Raw genomic sequence first — 21,888 nt, forward strand, 5'->3', positions numbered from 1 at the left:
TTGCAATGTTATAGCAGTTAAATGTCAAATTTTTTACTTAATACATGTAAGAGATATCTAATGCATATAAGTGCAACACATTTATGTAAATTTTTAATTGTTAAACTTTGTTTGAAACATATTTTTAAAATAATTCTTTATGGAAGATTTACAAGCATTGGTCAGTAATAATCGATCTTAAAATATTCTCCAGTTGAGTTAAATTATTACCTCTAGTAACTTTAAGATAAACAAAAACTAAAGAAAAATGTGACTAGATAAAAGCCAACGTTTTGAATATTTTATTTCAAATTTAGTAATTTAAGTTATAATTTAAAGCCTGAAAAAATTACTATAATCTTTTTCATAAACATACTGTTTATAAAAGTCATAAGTTCCACATCGTTTGATCTTTCTTCATTTTGATGTGAACATGAGATGATGACGTTACAAATTCCTATCAACCCTTCCATCGGTACAATTGTATGCGACTTCTTGACCATATCGCACGATTTTAGTGATGAAATATTTACTTTCCATTTATCATGTTGTCCAGCTGAATAAATATATTTCATCACATGAAACATTAAATATTCGGGTAGTGGTATCGTAAGCCTGTCCTTCGTTTACAGTAATATAGTTTCTTGGAGAATTAAAAAAAATACAATGAATATTTCACTATCAAATACATTATACCATATTCATATTATCTGTTAGTATCATTTTAAAAGTATATAGATTTTTACACATGAAATAAATAGTATTGTTAGTTTTCATTGCGTCATAATTAATTCCTCTTTGCATTCATTTTTGCTTTAACAAAGTTTTTGAATATTCCAAAAACAATTTTTGTTGGCAACTATACTTTTTAAACATTTATATTCACATCCATATTTAAAAGAGTTTAAAAATAATGTTCTAACAGTATGTGTCATTTTTAATTAACAACAACTTCATTTAAAATGCATTACATTCTTTCTATCATTGTAAAAACAAACAAACCTCAGTGTTACCTTAAACTGATAAAAATATTTTAACATAAATATCCACATAAGAATCTATGTCTATTTTACAATGTTACATATAGACAATATTCTGCATAGCATACTCATCACCATCTAAAAATTCTGAATATGATCATACATGTCAGTATCAATATGTCGATCGTTCCAGTTTCTGGCAGCACCCAAACAGGAATAACTAGATGTATTTATATTTTCAGCATGGTCGTACGTATTTTCTTCATGCCCAATACGACTTGTTTTCTTGAGATGATCGTATGAACCCTTTTTTTCTGTCAAAGTTAACGGATTCAACATCCAGCATTTTGTATGAAACTACCATACATGTATAAGTATCGTTTCCTGAAATTGGTTCTTTGATTTCATAATACGGTTTGTTGTTGTCTTTGTTGTTGGGGTATGTTTCAATCAGTTTGCTATTGTCAGCCAGTTCGTAATAACTCGTCCCTGTCACATTTTGGTTTGTTTGTTTGTTCTGTACCTGAATTTTGAACACTCAATTTGTTTTTGAAGGGTGGAACATTTCTCTTCGATGAGTATATGTTTTCTTCTGAATAGTATATGAAAGTACATAATTAACGATAGAAAGTATTATGCTTATGCATCAATAAAAATGAAAAAAAAATGTCGCACAATATATCATATTTCTTAAATCCGATAACATAAAATGCAAATTGTACACAATTTTGCGGTAATTTTTTGTTAAATTATAACAGATAGCTTAATTGATCGATAAGTTGTCACTGAGTTCTTTACCTTATGAAGTAGATGGCAACCATCAAGAAAAGGAAACAAATCACGGTTGATGAAGCGAGACCTCCAACAATGAACGCCATTGAGTTGTCTACAATTAGACAATCGGGATAGCTTAAGGTATCAAGTGAAGAAATATTAGGGTAAAGACACAAATAATTTTCGTTTCCATAGAATAGTCTATTAATTCTAATGAAGCATTATTGTGTAATTTTTATTTTGGTCATAGATTTGTTCTACAATTAATTAGGACATAAATAGATAGCTATTTCGAAATGTCAAGTAAAAAAAACCTTTATAGCTGCAAGTGTGACGATTGTTGGGTAGTGTTAGTCTAAATTTTTAAAGAAATAAATACTGCTACATGTACATTTAATACCATATTAAAAGGCACGCGTATTATCTGTGATCTTTTGTTTAAGATAAGCAGCCGGTCTTTTGCTGTTTGTATTTCTAACTTACAGCATAATTTGCTGTGATGGTGTTGAATTTAAGTTAAAAAAATCATAACCAAAAAATATATCTTGAAGTTTTAATGAATGAAACATTGTGTTTAATAAAAAGATTTAATTAAAACTTTCCAGCAACACAAGACGTTCTTATCTTACATTGCACCATACAAAACCTCTAAATTTTTCAGACAACCGACATATATGTATTGGTTACTGTAAACTGTAAGTAAATGGCAACAACTTAGAACAAATTTCAGATGTGTGATTTGATTGAAAAGCAATCCCGCATCCTCTTTCAATAATGAACACTTACTTGATAGAGTATCTTCTTTTGAAGTTGATTGAGTTGTTCTGGATACGCTGGGCCCGTGTAAGAGTGTTTGATTTTTATATCTACTATCTAATTTAAAAAATTTGTAATATGCAATCCACATTAAAGTGGATTTATTTTGTTAAATTTATCTTAGTTACTAAACCATTAACATAAATACGCGATGACCGTACACAGCAATTATTGAGGCAATGTATAAATACTTATTACAACTGTTGTTATATACATTATTATGTATCTGCTGATTTATCTAACTTCTGTTAAATTGGAGAAGAGAACTATAAATATTATTTCTATTTTGTCTTAGTCATTGAGTAAAAAAAGTGATACGTCATACACTAGGAACAACTTTTCTGATTTGGAATTTGCATAATTCCCATAATGAACACTTACTTGTTATAGTATTTTTTGGAGTTGGTTGAGTTGTCATGGATACGTTGGCACCGTGCAATATTGTTTGTTTTGTATATCTGCTAACTAATTTGTTAAATGTAATCCACTTTAAACTGACTCTTTTTTCAGTAACATTTGGTACCGCAGTTTGTGTGATTGATTTCAAGACTGAAGGATGGGCAGTAGATAACACAGTCTAAAGACATGTAAATCAAACGTCAGAATAAAACCCTAGAATATCAAACCTTACATTCTCTCTTTTATAATGATGTTTATAATTGAATCTGTCAACGATTAAAAATATTGTTTATATCGACTTACCTGAGCACAATTAGTGTTGTTTATACGACTTGTACACTTTTTAAATGAACATCCCTTTTCTGTACATTGTTGACAGAACAAAATATTCGTTTTAAAAGATATTGACAATTCTTTACCTAGAAAAAAAATAACAACAACAGCATATTATCTCAGTTCGTATGTCCGAGTATTTTGTGAAACTTAACATGGAAATTTGAACGAAAATGACTGAATGCAAAATCATAAATCAGTATATATATATATATATATATATATATATATATATATATATATATATATATATATATATATATATATATATATATTAATTAAGAACAGAATATAGAATATAAAATGGGATGTTTATGAAACTTGTGTGAAGAGATATGAATTTGGGAAAGCCCATTATCAATATGAATATATAAAAAGTATTTACCTATATCAAAACTTGTGTAAACCTGAGTGGTTAAATAAATGTTACACTTTTCCTGATAGTTTTCATTTACTGAGTTGCATTTTGTCTCATCCTTATATATTTGAGTTTGATCTTCTTTATGATTGCAATTACTGTCATTGCAAATTATTTTAGGCCCATCTTTTTCTGAAATTAAAAAAAACCACAAACTGGTGTATTGTTATTAAAAAAAATGTACATTTGTACTGTATAATGTAACGTATTCTTCCTATTTATTCCTCTGTAACAAATGAGCATAATAAGAAAGAACAGTTATATGATATGAAAGTAAAAAAGATTTTTCCTACAGAGCTCTCACGAATGTCTAATTCAATCAAACTCGTTGACTACGCAGCACAAAAAACAGCTCAGAGAACGTATGGTTGACCAAGACCAATTATGAACACTAGAGTTTGACCCGTGCGTGCACAAGTTGACGTTGCATGTCGGACATTTACAAAATAGATACATCGACACACCGTATTGTTGACATATACATAACCAAGCTTTAATGCTTCATTGATGCTATTAATTTCACTACACTCTGCTTAGTTAGAATAATTTAGTTGTGTCTCGGGACAGGCCTTCACCACAGGTAAAAAGCCTCCCATGAACATGTGTATACCCGTAACGAAGCACAAAATTGCAGAATCTCTCCGAAACGATTTTGGAGAAAATAAATGAATTTGCATGGAAAAAAACAGTCAAATTATTTAAAATTAACCATTTTAAGGCTGTCAAATCCTTCAAAAATTAAATTCAGGCTATTAACGTTTTTTAAAACTTGTTTCTAATGTACACACCATGTTGACATTCAGAACTCTCGGGATTTTTAATAGTAAATGAAATGCATTCGAGTTATCTCCAGTATTTTCTTTGATGAACAGAATATACAGCCAATTTCCAATGAAAAAGTATTTTTATTATCCTTCTGAGTTTATCCAGGCACATGTGATACCGTGGAAATATAAACTAAAGAGCCCCCCCCCCCCCCCCGTGATTTGAGCGTAAATGCAATGCGCATGATTGAAAAATCCAAAAAATCCAGATGATGTCCTAAATTTTGGAGCAATTTTCGTTGAAATAAATCGTATTCAAAAGCAATAGATTGATGTTTTCAATTTTGTCCATAATTGTAAGCAAACTGTTCTTACGGCATTTGTGTCAATTTTGTTTCTTTTGTGATTTTTGTGAAATCTTATACAGATGATGAGTTGGGTTGGAGTAATCATTGTGTATGTGAGCTTTAGGGTAAGATGAATTAAACAAGGCGAAGTGGGTGGCTTTTTTCATCTTAATCGGGCTCAAATGCTCAAAGTAAACAAGTTACTTGACTACTTGAGGCCAAGTAACTATATGTTTTACTATCAAAGTAACACAAATAAGCCAAAGAACAAAAAGGGTTAAAAGCAAAACTTTGTTATATTCTAGGAACAAGTAGATTTTTACAAGCGCTCAATACAATGAATATGACCTAAATTGTTTAATCTTTGCTATATATCATAATAGGACAAAATGAGCGTACGTCTTAGAAAAAACTTATCATTATTGCGTATCTATACTACTATATCAAAATAATAGACTCGAATATTTGGTCTTTAATACCGAAAAATCGGAAGAATACTGTCTTTTGTTTTATATATTTCAAACATTATTGGTACTTGAATATTACCAATTTGTTTTTAGCTTTTCTCAGTTAAGCTTCGCTAATTAATAATCAACGAAAATTTTTCAAAAAATCCCGGAAGTCATCTGAATTTTTTGGATTTTACAATCTTGCTCTTGCGAAACACTTTAACGCTAACGGTATATTTAGTTAATGTTTCGACAATATCACATCTGCATGAATAAACTCAGAAATAATAATACAAATACTGGTAAACTTTCATTGGAATTTTATTATATATTCTTTTTATATATATTAATGATTTCTTATGAGAGAAAGTATACAATTACAAATATACATTTAACTAAGTACTTACTTTTGTCTTCATGTTGACAAAAACTTTTTGATTAATAGCTAAAAAGTAACATTATATTTGTTAGGAGAGTGAAGATAGAATATGTTTTATCGTAAAAATGAATAATGTCCTATGGACCCAATTTTACAAAGAAAATACGTGTACGTTTGTGAAATGGTGTTGAATTCTTCCATTCTATGGATTAAACTTTCAAGTTGAAAGGTATTTGTCCTCTAAAAAAAGTTTGTTGTGATGAATTTGACTGTAATTTTCAAGGCAACTTCATTTGCTTTCTCCAAAATAGTTCCGGATAGATTCTGCAATTTTCTGCTACATTACGGGTATAAGGGAGGCATTCTAACTGTGGTGAGGGCCTTTCCCCTAGACACAGATTATTCAAACTAAAGAAAATGTAGTGAAAATAATAGCAATATTGTAGGCGTATAACTTTGTTATGTAAATGTCAATAATAAGGTGTGTCGATGTACCTATTTCGTATATGTCCGATATGTAATGTTAACCCGTGCACGCACGGGTCAAAGTCTAGTAGTAGCGAGCACAGCTCGCCGGCGCGCAGCGCCGGCGCAAAGAGAGCTCTTCCGGCAGGGCGTGTGTGAATAAAAAATTCGGACTAGTTGCACATTCATTTAAAGGAATATTTTGGCGTCCGTAAATCGGACCAGTAATGCATTGTTTTAATCGTCCCAGTAGTTCCCTGTAATCATGGCAATTTTTATCACTTCACACTTTCACGAGACCCAGCAAGACAATAAAACAATAACGATGTATACGACATGTAATCAATGTTACCTCTAAAGTTCATCTCAGTACACTCAATCAAAAATAATCGTGTGACGTCACAAGGGTTTACACATTAATCCTTTAGATTTTTTCGGCGTCAGTAAATTTTGACCCACAATTCATAGTACCAATGGTTTCCAAACTCACGTTCTCGCGAGAATCAAAGTAAAATTTTTGAGAAGCATTTAAGATGTGTTATTTTAAGAACATCATGCTTTTTAAGTAAATAAAACAGTATACTTCGTGTACTTTCATTTCTCAAGGGAGTTTACAATTAACCAACTTTGACTTCACATTAAGGGGACATTTCTTCAGATATAGGAAACAGTTGTAACTTGAACTCATTTGAATGAATGCTAACATTTATTTTATTCACTATAATTACGGTAACGTTATTTTCCAGGAACGTAAACGTAGCATCGTTTATTTTTTTTAAAGGAGGATGGGTTGGTGGATGGCAGCCTAATCCAAAAAATCTATACAAGCAAAAAGAATAAAAAGGGTAATCTTCAAAATCATGAAAATTCTAATCCTTCAGTTCTTTCGCAGTTCAATGGTTACTTTATTTTCCCTTCCATCTATTACATGCTCCCAATCCCAAGTTTTAAAGTGGAGGGGCAACTCCATGATAAGTCGATTTTCTATGTGTAAATTAAAAAAAATGTTTAACATGGGCGGGGAGGGGGGGGGGGCTCTATGATAAGTCATTTTTTGTATGTAAGTTTAAGAAAAAAATGTCTATTCCAAAAAACTGACGTACGTTACATTCACTATAAAAGAGAAGATAGAGTGCAATGAACGTATAATTTGTATTAAAATCTTTATCATTCAACAACATTGTATTTGAGATTGAACTATAATTGTTCTACTTTAAATTAATAAATAAATTAATTCATTAGTTATAAATAAATAATAACAAATCTTATAAACTATGAATAATGTAAATTTACTGAAAAAAGGTATGTTTTATTTTATTTTGAAATCAAATTTGTCTACGTTGTTAATTTATTTTTATTGATTTATCATAATTCATTATTTGATCGCATGCTGCGCTCGCCCCGACGGTCGCACCGTAAAACATATTAATATAATATTTAATTGATCATTAACTTGCCTATTACATGTAAAGTACATATACTAAACATTGACGGAATTTTTCTTTGTTTCATAATCAGTAAATTTTATATTTTTAGTAAATTTAAAAATGCCTGTAGTCATAACGAAACGCTGAGTTAGAATTCACTTACTAGATACGAATACATTGTATACCGAACTTCCTCCACACTTCAGAAACTCATTTAAAACATTGTTTTTTAAACAAGCAAATTCACATTGATTCAAAGGTTTTGATGACACTGTTGGATGCATGGAGAGGCAAATACATGTTCTATTCTTAATAAATAAAACAAAGAAAATTATTACCTATGCATATGGGAAATACTTGATTTCATATTTGGTCATTGTAATTCATTACATTTACCACATTATTGAAAATAAAATAGGCAGAGGCAATAATTTTTCAGGGCTAAAAGCACAATTTCTCTACATAGAACAAAGTGATTTTAATTGAAAAAATTTGAACAACTGAATTTTTGTATTTGCTAAAAAACGTTTTAAACGTGACAACAACATCCGTATGATACTGATAAAATAATTAACTGTTTGCATTGAAATCTTCTATTATTATAGCTACAAGACGAAAACTTGGAAAAGAATTTGGAATTTACTTCGTTCATTTTTTTAAACAAATAATAAACTGCAATTGATTAAGACGAATATGAAAATTTAGTTCAAGATAATTCATAAATACCTGAACACCAAAGAAAAAAAAATCATTAGATTTATAGTTTTCCATACAGAATTCTTGACAAAGTCCAGCAGATGGGAGATGCATGATAAATTTTTCTGTTTCTGCCAAATCAGCTTTGTTGTAACACCCTTAATAGGAATAAAACATATTCTGTCTGTTAATGTAACAAATATAATGTCGGAAACGTCGACGTAATGTATGTTTAGAAAATTTTAGTCTGAAATTTTTGAATGTAAAAGAACTGTAAAATAATCAAAATGTTCGGTATTTCGTGTTTGTTTCTTTTAAATATATTAACATTATATAACAAAAAAGTGGTAAAAAACAAAATCAGCTAACAAAGTTATCCATGAACTTATCATTATCGATTTGATCACTATGAAATACGTGAAACGTTTAGACAGCAAATTTAATTGATTAAAGTAAACCCAGTTTGTAAAATATGTTAAATACTATATTAGATACTGTAATGAATAAAACTGCATACATTGTTTTAAAATGAAACCAACCATTGTGTGCACATTAACGTATTTACCATATTTGCCGATCCAGTCAGACTGACGTTGGTAGTATTTGGTCCAGTATGGTATTTGGTGATGAGTCGCTGAGGTCATTTCTTGTCCAAGCAGACGACATTTGTTTTGGAAATCAAACCAACTCATGGCATATGCATTTAACACCATTGCTAAAAGTATAAACTCTAACATTTAGCTAGTTTACTGTATATAAATAATCAGACTGTGTTCGCAGAACCGATCAAAAATTATTACACAATCTAATTAATTTTGAAGTAACAATATCATAGCAATTTTTGATAGACACAAATAAGCGAACATAAGAATATTTGAAGTGTGATTAAATTGTAGTAATGTTGCCTAATCATATATCTGGCATCATAGAAAATATATCGGCACTTTCTTTTCTTCGAAACTTAATAACCAAAACATATCTTGATGTAATCAATTGATATTGATTTTATGCAAAATCATATTACCTCGAGTGTGCGAAATTATGAAAACAACTCTTGATAATAATAAAAATGATAGATGAAAAAAAATCAAAATAAATTCTCAAAACATTGCTAAAATGCATGTTCATAGTCAGGGATATGTAACATACATGGAACAACCATTATATTAACATGTAATTAGTTTGCTTCCGCGACTACAAATATTGTGAAAGAAACTTTTGAAAAAATCTTTTTCATGGACAAATAGACAGGATTAAACGATTATTTTCCAATAGTACATATCATATTGGTTATGTAAATTTAAACGTTTCCTTTAGGGATGCCGACTTTAGTTTTCATTGCGCAAGCTTTTGCGCATTCTAGTATAATACAGTTTAATTATACTTCTTATGTATTTTTTTATATCATTTATTAAATTAAACACAATAAATAAATTACAGATAAAAATATTTAGATTTTTAAAGGATTTTTTTTAAAATTTTCCGTTGTGCGGTTGGGGAGCGTTGTCGTTGCGCTTTTATGACGTTATGATAAAATGAAGCTTTGCAGGAGTACATTATAAGAAATAACATAAAAGAAAAACTGAAAATTGTACGCCGTTGAAATTTTATATCCAGAAAAATGCTATCATCGAGGACATTTTCCTTATTTTTTGAATGAATCCACCACACGATTCTTCATGTGTAATGATCAAAATATATAGCAAAATTTTGTGCATTTTAATATTTTGAGATGGCCCCCATTAAAAATCAGACAGTAGAATTTAGTATTTTTTTTATATATAAAGTAGGAAATGGTATTACTAATCATATATAACAATTTGAAGAAAAACGCGTGATGAAGTGTATATTTATGCTCACTGCACATGAATTTGCTGAGTGTATTCAAAGGATATTGATCTTCGCAGATTTCAATTTCAAACGTAAGGGGACATACACAATGGTTGTAAATATTTGTATATGAATTAAATAATTCACCTATACAAATTTGTGACATCAAGAGTAGAAAATCCATTCTTTATCTGAAAGAAAACAAAGATTACGAGATAATGTTATGACTATAAGGAAACAAAAGACCGCTAGTTACTTGATTCAAACGTGGGAGTTTTAATTGATCAAAAATTATACTTTGTTTTGCAAATTGTTATTTTTTAAACACACTTGTTAAAAACCATATAGATTTTATGATTGTTGTATTTACTTCCGCAGAAAACATCCCTAATTGTTTAGTCTTTTTATGTGTTACAATGCGTATTCTTTACTATATACAAAAAGCAAGGTTCATTAAAGACAAGATATGTATTGTAAAGTAGCTTTATCAAACCATGAAATCTTGGAACAATTACTTTAGAAATATGCTCTTCATCACATTAATAAACCAAACAATGTAGCCACTTGCTATTGCTTTAAGTGCAAAATAAATTAACACGTTCACTACGAGCAAGAACATATATTGTTTGAAACAAGAAAAACAGCCTTAATTCGTTATTTTTGCTAAACAGCTGCAACTTGGGTTTTCATACAAATCTTTATTCTATGAAAAAATATTCAATTTTGTAGAGTGGTGACAATTGTAATTCAAGCTTGAAATTTATTAACAAAATAGGGAAAAGGTGTACAATGGATGAATTTTTGCAAATCTTCTCGATTAATCTTTTATTTCATAATAATAATATAAGGTGAATTTTTTTGCACATATTAATGTCGTTTAGATGGATACAATGTATACCCTAAATCTTACGACGATTATTATTTCTAGAATGCATAAATTTATTGCAACACTGTCTGGAAATTGGTATTGTTGATGATTCTGTTTTGACACTTTTCTAATAAAAATATTGGAAATGAGCATTTTATCGAAATGGAGTTATTTTGAGAAATCGCAATTGTTTCTGTGCGTAAAAAAGTGATTTCAAAAATTAAAAATACATATTGTGTTCTCGTTAGATATTAGATTTTTTATTTCTATTTCTGATTGTTTCATCGAAAATTGCGGGATTTCCGTATTTAATGTCAAGAGTACGACGCCATTTTTTATAACCTGTTCCACTTATCTAGTGATAATAATTACTCAATTAGACTGATGATTCTAAATTTAGAAACTTTTTTAAAACAGCAATTTTGACAATATGAAAGTTTAAACGAGATTAGGAAAGCATATTTGTATATATAGTTAATTCAAAATTATACATGAAAAAGGGTGGGAGAGGGGTGCATATCTTTCTGTGTATCATCGGTTTGTATTATTATTATTGTAGTAGTAAGAATTTTTTAAAAAATAAATAGCGTGCTATTAATAATTAATTTAAAAAACCCAAGTTTGCCCTCGTATTCTAAATTGAAGATGCAGCGCAAAATATTTTTGATTTTTATAATTCAAAGGAAAGATTAAACGTGGCACCAAATTGGTAAGTATGTGCAAGATTATCCAGTTCCTCATCTCCACACTCTTTGTGTCGAAATATTATAGCAATGTACATGTAAATAAACTTGACTAGTCTCAAATCTAGATTCCTGATAAAATTTGTAAGCTTAGTTCTTTTATTTTGCGTACTAAGATCTTCACAACTAATTAAGAATTCTCTCCCTTTCTCTCTCTGAAGTTTGAGACTACATGACTTAGCTTTTATGTACAGTTTCAGATAATATGAAAAGTATCCCCTCAATTCTTGCTTATAATCTATGTACTTATGATGTATTGCTTCTAATCTTCATTTTTAACTTATAATTCGTACACTCTTCGAAAACTAGATCTGAATAACTACTGTAATATTTACACCATAAATAATATAGATCTAAATCGCATATTTTTTTAATTCAGAGCATTTGGCGTTCGAGAAAGTGCAGCGAAATATCTTGAGATGTCATCGTTATGATGTAATAAACAAATGTGCACAAAACGGCCACTCGCGTTGTTTAAGTTGCATGCAGAATATGATGACGAAAGCAAGCAACCTAATAATACATAAATCGATTTAAACTCTCTCAATATTTAACAAAACTATTCAGTGCATGCATTAAAATCCTTAAAAAGAAAACCAATGCCAACGTACCAGTTCAGGTCTGTTACAGTTTTTGTTAAATACATGTAGCTCATTATAAAGAGGAAACACTCTATATAAAAAAGGAAATGTTTTTGGTTTTTTTTCAGCAAATTGTCTTCCTGTAGTTTTTGATCATTATCCAAATGCTTGATATCAAATCTGCTATTTTAAAATTGAAAACAGATAAAGACTGATTCTGTATAATTTGCTTGTCGTACAAAGTATATATGTAGGACTCCAATGTGTGATTGGACTCTAAAGTTCGACATCGCTGGTCACACCGAAGCCCGATGGTTTGCTCTGAAGCCTGAAGGCTAAGCACGTCAAAATCCGCAAGCTCGCATGCAGTCACCAGACTCCAATAGGGTGACTTTGATGGTTCTAAATTAACAAAAAATCACAAATATTGTTTTGCATAAGGTCAATATGACCTACCTTATAAAAAAACCCTCAGATTATGGTAATACTTTATATTTTATTTAACAACCCTACCTCATATTTACTGCATGTATCTTAAATTTGATAGTCATTGAATTTAAAGCGCATTAAACACTGGCGACGGATATAAGGATATTTTATTCCCCTATTTTGTTTTCCACCGATAACATCCAAGTAAAGTATACATGTATCCAAAATTAAAACTCCTAACATCGGGAAAATTTAGTTGAATGCTTTGAAAGCAACAAATGCTATCTAGTGTAACAGAATATACATATCATATTTTCTTGAGAATGAAGTATACCAAATAGCAAGAGCATTTCTACAAAAACGTTAAAACTGTTGTTCTAAGTTTTTTTTTCGGAAAAAGATGACGATGCCCTCGTTTTCTTCACATTTTAATGATTTAAAAGAAAAATACCCATAAATTTATATGCCATCACTTTTGTACCAAAGGGAAGTAAATAAAACGAAAACTTATTTGTTACGGAAATTGGGAATACTGGAACGTATTTAGAATTTTACTATTTTCCAACATTATCAGTTGAGGTACTAGTATTTAAAAGTTGTTTGCTATACAAAATCCCAGAAATCCTTTATATTTATCTTTAGTCGGGCGCTTAAACCTGATAGAGAGTGCAAAAGGAGACTTTGAACATATTTCATTTTAGTCTTTGTGTTAATGTATTTATGAATTTCGAGTAATGAATAAAAATGCATAAATATCTTGGGAAAAAAGAACAGTGTATATATTTTAAATGATCGAAATACTTTTGATTGCAGTTATTCAGAGATTATATCCTAAACAAATACATTGCTGTCAGCAAAATTCTTGATTTTTTGATGATTTTATTAAGAAACTTTTAAACAAGACAACCAGCAACTCCTGGGTTGATGTTTTAAAATCATGGTTGTATGTACTGGCATCATATATTGGTAACTTACAAAATTCCAACTTTCGTTACTTTATCTCCTGTATGGAACGATTCAAAGATAATGGTTGGTAAAAAAGTTTGTTTATAAAATACTTGTACGAAAAGGGTGTAGAAACTGTTAATGATTTCTAAGATGCGATGGAACTTTTCTACTAAAAGATATGTTTGAAAACAAATTTAACATTAATAATGTATGTACACAGCCATATAATAGCATAATAAGTGTCATTGCAAAGCTTTTAAGACTTTCTTGTTTCACTAAAGAACTGTATTGTTATACTTTTGTGAAATTATACCATGATTATATTATAAGCAATTGTTCCTTTAAAAAAAAAATTACCAACATTATCTATAAAAATATTAACACTTAAGACAACACTCTAGCTTCTATTGTCATGTGGAACTCTGAAATGTCATTAAACACACATGGTTACTTAGAGAAAACAACACTAAAGCTATGTTAAAACTATGTTTTAAATGGCCAAAGATTCTGCTGCTCAATGGTTCGCGTTTAAGATTTTACACAGAATTCCCCCAGTTAATGTTATCTGAAGAAGATAAAAGCTATTGATAATGATGAATGTACATTCTCTGGGAATTCTACTGAAACTATTGAGCATATTTTCATTAGTTGTTCCCATCCATTAGCTATGTGGAATCAGTTTAGTACTCACATATATAATACTACTTCAGAGAGAATTGGTTTCAATATATCAAATGTTATTTTTGGAGATTGTTCTCTTCTAGACCCAAACATGGTTGTGAATTTCCTTATTTTATATGGAAAACTATTCATTTTTTACTGTTCTAAAAAAACCAAACTTTCATGTTTATCTGGTTTATCATGTTACTTAAAAGTGAGATATGAAATTGAAAAATGTGTATCTTATAAAAATTCTGAAATGTATTCTGAAAATATTTGAGAAAAGATGGTCTTCCTGGAGTAATATTTTTCAAAAGTAGACTGGTATACTTTCGATTTTGTGTACGCTGGTTGTATAATCTATATTCCTCAAGCTATTTATTGTATATTCCTGTTGAGATTGTACGAGAGTGCTTATGAATGTCTATGTGAAAAACTATAAATTGCAAATAAATAAATACATTGTAAGTAGTAGTTATGTAGGGAAAATCATCGGGAAACAATAAAACAAAGAGCTATCAATCCTGAAATATTAATACTGTGACTCAATTAAATAAAGCAATTTTGCATAAAAAATGTTCATCATATTAGTTCTTCTCGAAAACAAAATGTCTCAATCATTTACAATTACATCCTAACTTTAAAAAAAAGATCTTCATTAAGCTGGAAAATGTATATTAAGTGCACCATAGTCACATTTTACCTCTTAAATAAACAATCTTAAAGAATGGTTTATATGTTAATTTGCAGACAGTATGCACTGAAACATTATATTTCATCACTACCATTGGTATGTAAGCTTTCATATTTTCTAGAATTCACTACGCGTTGATAGAAATTGTGTTGTATTCATTGTCTTCCAAGGTAACGTGATGGTCCCCTGTGTTCGTGTGGCTGTATGGATTTTCCATTAGACACTCGGCAGACATAATTCTTATACATGTACCATAATCTACTTCGTCTTCATTGCTAGGAAAGAATGCATGGTGATAGTTGTCCACTTCCTCCACTTCTTCTCGTACATTTTCACCAAGATGATCATAGTCATCATCACTACATTCCTTATTAGAAATTTTGCGACCTTTATCTTTGGCATGATTAGCAGAATTAACTACTGAATATATTTCCGTTTTATCCAAAACAAAATAATTATTTTGAAATGAGTGATTCATATCACTCTTCTCAGGATGGTTGGGTGAACTAGGCTCATGTTGGGCATGTTTTGTTTCGGTGGTCTTTTTAATTTGTCTTCTCCTATAAAAAATAAATCAAGAAGAAATGCATGTTCTTTGCTGACACGATTAAAGCATAGTTTAAGTAAAGGATATACTTTTTCACTAGTCAAACTGTTTATTAATCAGACCCACGGCATGCATCAGTACCATACTCAATATGTGTTTGATATTACACTGAAATGATATTATGAGGGAATTTTATGAACTTTGTTTGAAATGTCTTTAGAATATTTGCTTTTAAAAATCGAGTCTACACATTTAAACAATATTCATCGAATAAATTGTAATGGTTTTTTAATAAAATTGTTTTCGAATCTATTCCTTAGATAATTCAATAAATTACATAAAGATATATAGTTATATGCGGTAAATGTAATGACGTTTAAAAATATTACGTTATAATGGTAATATTTGAATGATGGTACTTACCAAAGAATAAAAAAAAGTAGTGCACTTAAGCCAAGAATAACAATCACGGTCACTGGTACGACTATTAAAATTGCAGTTGTATTCCCTATGTGAAAAAAAAAAATATATTTTATTATCATATGATATTTGATTAAGTACAGATTGTAAGTAAAATGGAATGGATATTACATTGTAACCAAAAATTAAAAAAAGAATAAAAACACAATTATACCATCTTGCTTATTGATCATACTCTCCTTCTTCTTGCTGGTTGAGCCGTCTGTAGCTTTAAAAATAGAGAGAGTACTGTGCTCAGCAGATACAGCTACATGCAGAAAAGTACTTTTGGTAGTACCTGTAGGGATAGTAGAAGTGGAAACAGTTCCATGCGGAAAAGTACTTTGAGTAGAACCTGTAGGTGTAGTAGAAGTGGAAAAAGTTCCATGCAGAGGATTTCTTGTGGTTATACCTGTAGAAGAAGTACTAATAGAAGTGGAAATAGTTCCATGCGGAGTTATCCTTGTGGTAGTAACTGTAGGTGTAGTAGAAGTTGTCTCTGGCCTCTAAAATACAATATTTGGAATTCAGTGGATTTGTTTGTGATTAAACTACAAATTACGTTAATTTTCAGGGTTCAGCCTCTGAAGAGCTGTTGTTCTACGAGCTACTATCAAGATGCGCGGAACGGTTGATATAGTGGTCTTAATTGTAAATTAAACGTAACTATCGTATTAAATATCACTGGATCCTGAAGTTTGTCATTGCAATAGTGCTGATAACAGAAAATGTTTTAATTATAGGAAAATAGTCTATGATCAACTCGATTAATTTTTAATTGTAATCATTCGTTTTTATTGTATTAGATTGCACTGCATCTTTACTAAGCGCAACATGTCGCATTTAATTATACATCACTAATTGCAATGATCTGGATAAATTTTGGCAGTAACAAACACCACGCTGCGCTGCGTTCAGGTACGATATGGTAATATTGTCAGTTGTGCTATTTTGATGTATCCGTTGAGATTAAATCGTAGCTTAAATTGCGATTACATTCCTTATTGATTATGAACAGATAGTGCCATATGACAACAGAGCACGTCCGTTCATGATGAACGTATCGTACCGCATACAAAAATATCTGCACTCACACAAGCATTCCGAATCGGGGTCTCATGACGCAATGTTTGAACCAGATTCAATCGGGAATTCTCTTATCATAAAGTATGTTATTGTATATAAACGGGCAATGGAAATTTGACTGATTGCGTCACTTGAAATGTGTCTATCGCGACCTTACTATTCCAAAGCTCTCCGAATCACATGAGAACGTATCTAACCACATTTTGTCCGGCGTGGCTCTCGTAATTTAAAGCCTCTGTCACACTGTCCCGATTTTGAGGTCCGATAGTTCGATGCATTAAATAATTGCATTTATTCGGGGTTCATCCTAAGAATATTCTTAAGTTATCTTCGTTCATTGCATCAAATAGCCTAACGCGATGATTGTTTAAATTTTGAGCATGTTCAAAACAATCGTGCCCACAGTGCGAGTTTTAAGTATTCGTAGACTAAAACTGCATTCGTGCTCATAGTTGCAATATTTATATTACAACATATATTATAATATGTAATATGTGTTGTGTTTATTTTTGTTTTAAGACTGAATTTGACCTCTACATTAAGAATTAAACTTTAATAAATTACAAAAAAGGAATGAAAACGACTTTACTCTCAATGTAGATAAACCAGATGTAATAAACCAAACTCAAATTAAATGAAAACCAAGATTTACAATTTTTATAGATTTATCATAACAAAATAAGAACAAACAAGTACTTAAAATTCCACAACCCAAAAACCTAACTTTTACAGGGACCTCAAAAAGACAGACAAGGCGGGGGGCTCAGGAGAAATGTAGCTAGCGAAACCAGCTGTCTCCCTCCCTCTTTCACTCTCTGGAGAAAAGGAGCTAGTGAAACTAGCTGTCTCCCTCGTCAAATAAGGACTTACACGACTTTTTATATGGGACAAAACAATAGACAAATGTCATCAACGTTATTGGTCATCGTTTAAAGTGGACGTTACTAAACTAGTAGCATGAATCACATCGGGATCGAAATACTAATGATTACTAGAGCAGAGCTCGTGGCAAAGCCACGAGTAGGTCTTCCGTTGTTGCTGCCAGTTGAAAATGTATGTGATATGGTGTCAATAAATTATAATGACTAAACTTTCAGTTCTGCTTTTGTTATAAAAATCTGTTGTGATTGAAAGCCTGTATATAAAACATGTTTTGAAAAAGAACGAAAGAAAATGTTTTAGGAAAACTATCTGTCGAACACAGTTGATGCAATCGTTTCAAACATTCTTTAAAAAATGAGATGTTTTATGGCTTGTACATCTTCAGAGGGTAGCAAGCATTGTTACATGTACTCATGATTCATGTCAGGAATTGTGTTTTTTGGGAGTTGATTTTAATAAACTCTCCTATGCAGTTACTCTAGCAAACCGAAACTGAAACTGTGTTTGCACCTAAGCACAAATCATTGCCGCTGACAAGACTTAGTTCTTGAAAATAATCGATAAATTCGATGTTATGTACGCTGAAGCATTTTTTTTTAAAGGAAACTTATAAATACACATGTACCTTGGAAATAGTCAGATTTTAAATGGTACGAACAATTAGAAGTTTTTTGTAGTCGTGTGTATTCCTACGCCAGAGTTCAATATTTGTCTCGTTTAACCATCGGCTGTCTCCTTACATCTCCGGCAAGTAGAGAGTCAGTCTATATTTAGAGGTCGCATCATCAAGCTATCATGTGACCTGGTATCTCTTACTTGTCGGAGATTAACGGAGACAGTCGAGCATCTGGTTGAACGAGACTAGAGTTCATTATTGGTTGGATCCATACAATTTTTGAAATATTTGGAATACCAAAACATAGTTTGATGAAATCAATTCTATTTTAAAATATTGCACAAAATGATTCATTAGAGGTTTTCTCGAAATTCTTGTCGGAAAAGTCAGAGAATTCATATTATAACAAGTGAAAAGCTGTCAATGTGACAGCAAACTGGGTTTTCTTTAATATGAACTGTATCCATAATCCAGGTCAACCCGTATCCAGTGAAATGGATAAGGTGAAAGGGTACCCTATTTGCAATATTTGCCAAACAATGACTAAGTTCAAAAGCTGGTATTTTTTTTTTTGTAAATTATCAGAAATCTAAATCCTAGCAATATGCACACCTCTGATATATGTACTATTGATCTGCAAAAGAACAACTTCCAATCTTGAAAACTGTAGGAGGAGTTAAGCGTACAATGAGGGTACCCTATATGCAATATTTTGCCAAAAAATGACTAAGTTCAAAAGCTGGTATTTTTTTCATAAATAATCGGAAATCTAAATCCTAGCAATATGCACATCTCTGATATATGTACAATTGATCCGCAAAAGAACAACCTCCTATCTTGAAAACTGTAGGAGGAGTTATCCGTACAATGAGGGTACCCAATTTGCATTTTTTTGCCAAAAAATGACTAAGTTCAAAACCTGGTATTTTTTTCATAAATAATTAGAAATCAAAATCCTAGCAATATGCACACCTCTGATATATGTACAATAAATCTGCAAAAGAACAACTTCCTATCTTGAAAACTGTAGGAGGAGTTATCCGTACAATGAAGGTAGCCTTTTGGCAGCCGCCCGCCCGCCCGCCATTTTCACCATTTTAATAACCGGATTTTTCCGTTGGAAAACCCGGTTAAAAATGTGCATAATTCAAATGCAGATTATAAACTACTTTCTCCATTCGGAAGTACTCGGGATACCGCGCGCAATTTTTTAACGTTATCATCCGGGCTTATTAATGGCTGATGCAATACAAAATCCCCGTAGACTTTCAATATTGGGATGTGTATTGAAACCCGAAGCGGTAGAGGGGGCGTTTCAACACATATAATCTGGACATTTTTCATATAAGTGGATGAACTTAGTTTGAGCACAAAGGTATTTACTATTATTGAAATATCAAGCAAAAGTGGTGGAAGAAAAAACTCGGGACATAGTATTGTATATCTTATAAATTTATGAAACTTTGAAGTGTTTTGAAATTCTTTAACCAGGAAACAACAATGTCTATATCTATATCAGTAATAGGATAAGGTAATGTCAAACATCGAAGACTGTACGAATATTTAAGAAACTGTTTTTATTACAAGTGTTACCGTTAATAATCAAATCAAATTTTGCCGAATCTTCCTGGAATTAAACATAGGTTGTAAATTTACTTTGTATAAACACTTTCTTCATGGTTACTCAGTGTGAAACATTCTTTACCTTAGACGTTTTACTTTTCCACTAAGCATCCGCCTTCGTTGCCTTTCCTTAACACTACATCTAAATTCATCATGTTCATAAGTGATCATTCGTTCGCATTTCAAAATACTTAATGTCCGTATTCTCGGACTCCATGCTAGGAAATTTAGTTGGATATAAGCTACGTCATTCTTATCCATGTGCATGTTGTCGACGGCGTGCGGCTAAAGAAATGTTCACAATCGTTTTTAAAACGCTTTAAAGTTATACCATATAGGATATACATGTAATTTTAATATACAGACCTTAATTAATTTGTTTGCAAGTTTGTAACTTATGATTATTTCTTTATCGGCACCACTTATAATTTACTCAATTCACTCCCTCTCTCTCTCATTTCTTTCTCTCATTCAAGTCATGACAACAATGTCTTAACTCCGCCCAGCTACGATCTGATTGGACAAAGGTCGGTCAAAACATTAGGTAGAAACTTTTCTGGAGTAAACCCCTATTAAACGCTTCAATGTACTTCGCTGTAACTTAAACGATCATGTTTTGATAAGCATATATATATTTTTTTAATTTATTTACATCGATAACTCTTACTGAGACCATTCGACTTTGAACAAGCAGCACACATAACCTCGGACATCGGGTGTCTCCTGCACCTGGCTGAACTTGTCAATCAAACTCTGTGTATTTGTTTTCATTGGATGGTCAAGCGTCTCTTTTTGTCAATAGCCAATGGAAACTTAATGACTTCAATGTAATTGGAATCAGTATTTGATGAAGCATACAATTTGAATGACAAAAATTTTATTAATTATCTGAAAATTATTTAAACCACTGTTAACGGAAAACCAAGAGTCTTTAGTTAGAAGTAATTAACACACATGGATTTGCCTACAATGTACACAGTCATGCAATAACTAGTAATTATTATGGGAATCTTTACGCATGGTTCTTAATTCGAACAGATTATAATAAGCTATACACTGTACGCCGTTACACATGTACGAAGCGCTGGTAATATATACGAATATTGAGTCAAAAATTTAAATCATTTTTATTTCTTGTTCTTTTCAATACAATGTGAAATTACTTTCAAAAAAAAATTCCGAAATACTAATTACAACTTTCTTTTTTGTGTAATCATTTGAATTTTTTCTGAGGTACAAGTATATATATGTACATAACATACTTATTTTCGCGCGAATGATACGACATAGGAAAAAAATAATCGGTTGTTCGTAGAATTTAATTGAATTTAATTTTAATTATTTATTATTTTATGTAAAAGCACCATTCCAACTGTTACTCAATTATATAACAATTGATGACCTGGGGCTATATATATATATATATATGTTCCGAGCTGTGTGCGCTGAAGCGACACAAGATTCTCAGTCGCACGTTGCGATTGAATTTACAGAGACTGACCGAATAAACAAACGGGTGGGAAAGTGAAACAAAATGTTACACATGAGAAAAAGCAACCAACCGGATTACTTGTCCACTCGCGCCGGTTCTCCTCTGCCATGTGCGAGGGACGATCTTCATTTAAAGGTTTACTATTTGTGTGTGTGTGTGTGTGTGTGTGTGGGGGGGGGGTTAAACATTATTTGTGCAGTTTTT

The 21,888-nt window shown here is 31.0% G+C and overlaps 2 long non-coding RNA genes across 2 annotated transcripts; both read right to left on the bottom strand.

The window, feature by feature from the left end:
* Window positions 1-327: 327 nt before the first annotated feature.
* LOC136275130 (uncharacterized) lies at window positions 328-2,749 on the bottom strand. The gene is made up of 3 exons (XR_010713643.1): window positions 2,520-2,749; window positions 1,758-1,845; window positions 328-1,551 (listed from the first exon to the last, which is right to left on the bottom strand). It is a non-coding gene; the product is annotated as an uncharacterized lncRNA (long non-coding RNA).
* A 930-nt stretch (window positions 2,750-3,679) lies between these two features.
* Window positions 3,680-10,248, bottom strand: LOC105341825 (uncharacterized). The gene is made up of 5 exons (XR_010713644.1): window positions 10,204-10,248; window positions 8,792-8,941; window positions 8,257-8,384; window positions 7,694-7,838; window positions 3,680-3,831 (listed from the first exon to the last, which is right to left on the bottom strand). It is a non-coding gene; the product is annotated as an uncharacterized lncRNA (long non-coding RNA).
* Window positions 10,249-21,888: the final 11,640 nt, after the last annotated feature.

Source organism: Magallana gigas, chromosome 4 (genome assembly GCF_963853765.1).
Source record: "Magallana gigas chromosome 4, xbMagGiga1.1, whole genome shotgun sequence".
Taxonomy (NCBI): Eukaryota; Metazoa; Mollusca; class Bivalvia; order Ostreida; family Ostreidae; genus Magallana; species Magallana gigas.